At 32.6% G+C, this 6,701-nt stretch overlaps 1 protein-coding gene across 1 annotated transcript in view; it reads right to left on the reverse strand.

The window, feature by feature from the left end:
* LOC111086735 (carcinine transporter-like) overlaps nucleotides 1-6,701 on the reverse strand; it is a 111,034-nt gene that overhangs the window by 10,639 nt on the left and 93,694 nt on the right. The gene's annotated exons all lie outside the window — the stretch shown is intronic.

Here is a 6,701-nt window from a genome sequence, read left to right on the forward strand (position 1 = left end):
TATTGAGTGAACTTTATTATTTATATAAAAAAACAACTGAGTTAACCTCACTGCCCATACAAGAAGTATTGAGTGAACTTTATTATTTATATAAAAAACAACTGAGTTAACTTCACTGCTCATATAAGGAGTATTGAGTGAACTTTATTATTTATATAAAAAAAACAACTGAGTTAACTTCACTGCTCATATAAGGAGTATTGAGTGAACTTTATTATTTATATAAAAAAAACAACTAAGTTAACCTCATTACCCATACAAGGAGGATTGAGTGAACTATACTATTTATAGAAATATCCAACGAAATCCACAGCAGGAGAGAATGTGAACAGTGAAAAATAAATAAACGATTCATCAGAGTTCATCATGAGACAGACAAACATATCACTATTTAGAAAAATAACAAACTAAAACTACGGAATTACAAACAAGAGCAAGATTAGAATTCACGTGAAGAGAGTTTCTTTAGAACACTATATATCAAGTGTACCGAGTGTGAGAGGCATTAAATTAAACTATTAAAGGGAAATTGAAAGTTTTGATATTATACCTAGGAGGAGGCAAAAACCACTGTTACAAAACAATGACAATAAGTTCCTCAATTTTCATGTTTTTTTTTTTTTTTGCACATTAGGCACTTCTTACTTGAAATACCGATGACTGGTTATCAAGTCTATGTCTGTAAATGGAGATTTGGTAGAAGTGGCTTTACATCTCTAATAGTATGTGACATGTCACCTCAATATGGAGTAAAATAACCAGCACAGGCATTCTGAAACTGATGTTACATGGTTAAAAACGGTGTTTTCTGAAAGAGTTGTTTAGTGGCCGGAGTTACATGACGGGATGCAAACTGTTTCCCAACGACATCACGGGACCGAAACCTTGTAATATTTAGTATAGTGGAGATGAGCATTATAGCTCAGTAGACTGAAGTAAATTGCACCAGTGTATAACAGCCAAAAGATCGTCGTATGTGGTCCTTGTACCTGTTATACGTGGCATTAATAATACAGGATGTAGAGGCGAAAACCAAAGTTTATTCCTGACCATATAAAGATTCCATAATCTTATTCGTCATGTTAATAATGGTTGGAGACGGCTTGAATGGGTAATGAAGAAAAATTGTAATATAAGTTTAACATAATAGCAAATGTACAACGTTTCGACAAGGTTTTGTCATCATCAAACTGTTATATTAAACTTATATTAAAGTTTTCCTTCATTACCCATTCAAGCCGTCTCCAACCATTATTAGTCTCAAAGCTGGTTCCTCGTCATCGAATTTGTATTCGTCATGTTGTATGTAAATAAGATTAGATCGGGTTTCATTTTTCTCAAAAGGTTTTTTATGCCTTTTATCTGGCTGCAGGGCGAAGCACGACTCACATGTTAAAAATATGACTCCACATATTGTTTTTTAAGTGTTCTTGGTACTATTGCAGACTATTTATCTTGTGCCTTGCACTACATCATCTTAGGTATCTGGCATACAGATCAATCTTGTAAAACACGTGTCTGATCTCTGTATACTAACATGGCTACCAGTTGCAACTGCGAACACTTGATTAAGTTTGTTGTTTTTATTTGTTGTCGAATCTCGCCCAAAGCTGCTCGAAGGTTATCTGCGCTAGTAGTCTCTAATTTTGAAGTCATGGACTAGAGGAAAGGCAGCTATTTAACACCACTCACTGCCTATTCTTAGGCTATTCTAACAGAGGAGTGGGGTTTGATCTTCACTCTAAAAACTCATCCACAGCCCCAAAGTGTGGAGCTTATTATAGAGGAAACGGGGCGCGAACCACGGACTATCGGATACAAAGTCTGGGCTTTACTCAACCCTTTGATTCGATATCGGAACAGGCACCCAACGATTATGGTGAGTCAGAATCGATTGAGCGATCATCTGATTATGTCGTTGATGATAGTCTGCGTTGTCCAGGTGTTCGAGCAACTGTAAGATTGGTTTGAAAACGGTTACAAATCATCCTGACGACACTTTGAAAGAATCAGTTTTATTTTGTGCTTATTTATTTAGCAGTATAAGACTAGAGGGAAAGCAGCTAGTCGTTACCACCCACCGTGAACTCTTCAGCTACTCTTTTACCAACAAATAGTGGGATTGACCGTCACATTATAACGCCCCACGGCTGAAAGGGCGAGCATGTTTGGTGTGACGGGGATTCGAACCCGTGACCCTCAGATTGCGAGTCTGGCCATGCCGGGCCGTGTCTATGAGAAATAAACAGAATGTAATATTGATTTATTTGTTTATTTCTTTTCACCAACAAGACATAAATACGAGGCCATATTTATTTATTTTCTTCACTCTTCCAAACAGCACTGATGAATCGTGAATACAGCGAAATTGGTCTGTTGTAGCTAGAGTAGCTAATCAAAGTTTACATTAGGCTTCTGCATCATCTTTTGTTCACCGAAATTCAGAACTGGCGAAGAAAATAAGTTAATGAATAAATAATTAACCAGTTAGTTCGCTGAATAATTATAGATAATTAATTGTCACGTATATATACAAATACCTAAAGTATTTTTAATTATTTGTGGAGAATAAAGGACTATACATCCAGATCAAACGAACTGCTTTTACTATTTTAAAATATTTTTAAATAATAAGTCCTATATTACGTAAGCATTATTGTATCCACTAAGCCTTCTCTACGTCGTTCCCAACTTAAAAGTTTCTTATAGTTTTAAATTTCTTTACCTCAAAATATTTATGTAATATTAGTTACGCTATTTTTATGTATGTATAAACGAAGGACAGGGACCTTCTCTTAAAAAAAAGTTATGTCTCTATTTAAATAATGTTTTTTATTTTTGCATAATTAATAGATAATTTATTTTTCCAAAATCTGTTAACCGCTTTAATGTTATTTGCTATGCAATTTTAAATCACATAATTCATCATGTAACTGATAAATAATATAGGTCTAAGTAAACGAGACTGGGGCACTTAATGTTTGATTAACATTAAATTACTTTATTTTTGTATTTTTACTACTCGTGTTTCCGTTAATAAGTAAGTTTTAAACTATATTAATGCATTAACAGTTATTCCAAGCATTTTCATTTCACCTATTAATACTGGACGTTATATTGAGTCGAAGGATTTCTCTATATCCGAGAAATACGTGATATTATTTTAACATCCAAGGACTTATTTATATTAAACGTAAAGTTTATAAATCTTGTTTAATATTCAACTCAAACTACTTATTAGAAAAGTTTATTCAAATAGCTTATTAATCTGTTTTTAACTAACTGTTTTTCAATTTTTGAAAATATTTATAACAGAGAAATGGGTCTGTAAATTACTACTTATTCTTTTTATATAGGTATCCCGGTGGGTCAGTGGTAAACTTCTGGACTTATAATGCTAAAATTCAGGGCTCGATATGTCGCGGTGGACAGATTGCAGATAGCCTATTGTGTAGACTTGCGTTATAAAACCAACAAAGTTCTTTTTTTTTCATAATCTTTTGGTGGCTCGGTGGTGATATTAAGGGATTATAACGCTAACATTCAGGGGATCGATTCTTGTGGAGAGCACAGAGTACATAATTCATTATTGTTATAAGCGCAAAGCTTTACAGTGGGTTTTACCACCCTGTATAAATCGCAGGGATCGAACACTAAGTGCTAGGATTATAACTTCGTATGCTTACAGCTGAGACACTGGGAGGACGGCCCATTGTGAGTTTTTGCATTAAAACAAACAAATGCATTTTTTAGTATTTGTTTGGAATTACCAGTTGAGAAAGACAAGCAATGAGTACGTACCAATGGATTTAAAATGTAACACTGACACCATCATAACTTAAAAGTTTCCCCTTTTTTGTGAACTCATAAACGTACTTTTAACTTTTTTTATTACACGTGAGACTTATTAACATTTTCTTAGTTACCTTATAACAAACTTTTGTAATAGTTTCTGTATCATTTATAAGATAATTATTAAACCCTTTTGATAACTTTCTAAAAATTCTTCTACACGGACATTATAAATTCAATCTGCCATTACTATTTTTTGTCGTTCTACTATTAAATCTATTGATAAAATTCCATGCTTTTTAAGGATTTTAAAAAATTCATTTTTATGATATTAATTTTGAACTATTTTAGCTTTTGATTTTTTAGCAGACTTTAAAAACTGTCTTCGCGATACTGATCATATGGATGTATTTATATTTTTATTTACTTTTAGATCCGATATTCATAATCAATTTGTCATCTTTACATCTCTAGATACATCATATTTATTATATTTTGGTTTTTATTTCGAGTATGGTACAAAAATAGATGCCAGTAAAATTTTAACAATTACTATTCGTGGGCTGTTTCCATTTAATCTTTAAATTATAACTACATGTCTCGCTAGTTGGCTAACTTATATTTAATTGAAATCCAAACATAATAAATACATTTAGATGAACATTTACTTAGAATTTCTTCTGATAAATCAACATTTATATCACCAACATGAATTACATTATGAACCTTAGTATTATAAAATATTGTTTCTAAGTCTTCTCACCAGGTGTCAAAATATGAGATCTGCAGAGACACGATGCAAAACATACCCTGTCTTTTGAAATATATATTTAAATTTTCCACGGCTGTAATTTTAACATTTTCAATTTGTTTCATTTTTCTCAGAAATTTCACATTTACCATTGCTTTCCCATTCCTGTTATGTACAGTCAACAATTATATTGCTTTCCTATTCCTGTTATGTACAGTCAACAATTATATTGCTTTCCAGTTCCTGTTATGCACAGTCAACAATTATATTGCTTTCCTATTCCTGTTATGTACAGTCAACAATTATATTGCTTTCCCATTCCTGTTATGTACAGTCAACAATTATTACTCATTAGTTTCATGGATACTTGATACAAATATTTCTTCATAATTTACATTATAATCTAAATTATCCAATAAGAGTACAGTTTTTTTCACAATTACCTCTTAAATATTTTTTATTTATATGTAATAATTGTATTTGCTTTCCATTTACATCCTAGAAAATTAAACCCTTATCAGACTTTGTATTAAAATCTTGCTGGTTTTCATCGTTCATTTTGTTCCATAATTCTTCCTATATTTTCTTATTCCCGATATTTTGAGATTTCTGACTTTCATGTAAGCACTTTTCCTTCCTTACCCACACATGTTTAAACTCTGTGCCATGTTTAACTCTTTTTTTTTTACTTTGCACAATAACTGTTTCGTAGTAGGTATTTGTTGTTTCTTTGTATTCCTATCACCTTCTAACCATTTACTTCTCACTACTTAGTATCTAAAACTCCTTATTATAGGTTTAGTACTGTCTCTGTTTACAGTTGGAACTCTGTATACATCCTCTATATCATCCTCATTAATCTCAATATTAATCTTATCTGTAAGTTTGGGCACAGTGTTATAACATATTTTCTCTATTTTTCTGGCATTCCTATAATTTTGAAATGTTGATTTCTGTAGTATTGATTCAAGTCATAAACCTCCTATTAAATTAATATTAACATTTTTGTCAATTACAATTAGTTCATATATTATACGAATAACTTCATCTATCTTATTTGATGAGATATTTAAATTCAGAGGTATCCTTTAACTATTTTTTAACTATTTTTTCAGCATTTTTTGTACCTCAGCTTCAGGTATGCTTTCGGTACCTGGCTTAGCTGTAATAATGTCTTCCACACGAGGTTTAATACAAGGATGTTCTCAATTACTCGTACTTGGCAGCTTCTCGATATTATCATCACCTTGCACCTTGCACGTGACGACTTTCCTTAAATTTTCATTAAATACGTTTCCCTTTCCTTTAATGTTTTACGGTACTGAGATTCTTCATATGATGCTCAGTAAAATTACTGTTTCTCATCTGTACACACCGTCACCGATGGCTCATTACATGAGAGAAACAAGGATAAACTGTCTTGTTTGAGGTTAGGCAACTTGGTACTTATCAATCTTCAAAGTGACCAACAAAAACAAAATGGTATGCAGCCACTATATAAAGCTTAGTTGGAATGACCAGTCATTTACACTTCAGGTCACATAGCTAGTTATCAGATGCTTGGAATGACGAGGGAGGTGAATGACATTATTTTATAACAGTGACTTTGCTTTCTCATAGCTGTAATATAACAAATTCCGATTAACCTTTAACTGTATTTTGTATAGTATGTAAGATTGGAAATACTGATCTGTACTACTCATGAATGGATGAATAAATTAACTAAATTATATATAAGAATTAGCACACAAAGTTACACTTCTTATTTTAGGATGGACTGTGTAGAGTCATAGGTCTTATCTAAGGATGTACTGTGTAGAGTCATAGGTCTTACCTAAGGATGTACTGTGCAGGATCATACTATTCACCTATGTATGACTATGTAGAGTCATAGGTCTTACCTAAGGATGTACTGTGTAGAGTCATAGGTCTTACCTAAGGATGTACTGTGCAGGATCATACTATTAACCTATGTATGACTGGTGTAGAGTCATAGGTCTTACCTAAGGATGTACTGTGTAGAGTCATAGATCTTACCTAAGGATGTACTGTGTAGAGTCATAGGTCTTACCTAAGGATGTACTGTGCAGGATCATACTATTCACCTATGTATGACTGTGCAGAGTCATAGGTCTTACCTAAGGATGTACTGTGCAGG

The sequence above is a fragment of the Limulus polyphemus genome, unplaced genomic scaffold (genome assembly GCF_000517525.1).
Source record: "Limulus polyphemus unplaced genomic scaffold, Limulus_polyphemus-2.1.2 Scaffold1375, whole genome shotgun sequence".
In the NCBI taxonomy this organism is placed as follows: domain Eukaryota; kingdom Metazoa; phylum Arthropoda; class Merostomata; order Xiphosura; family Limulidae; genus Limulus; species Limulus polyphemus.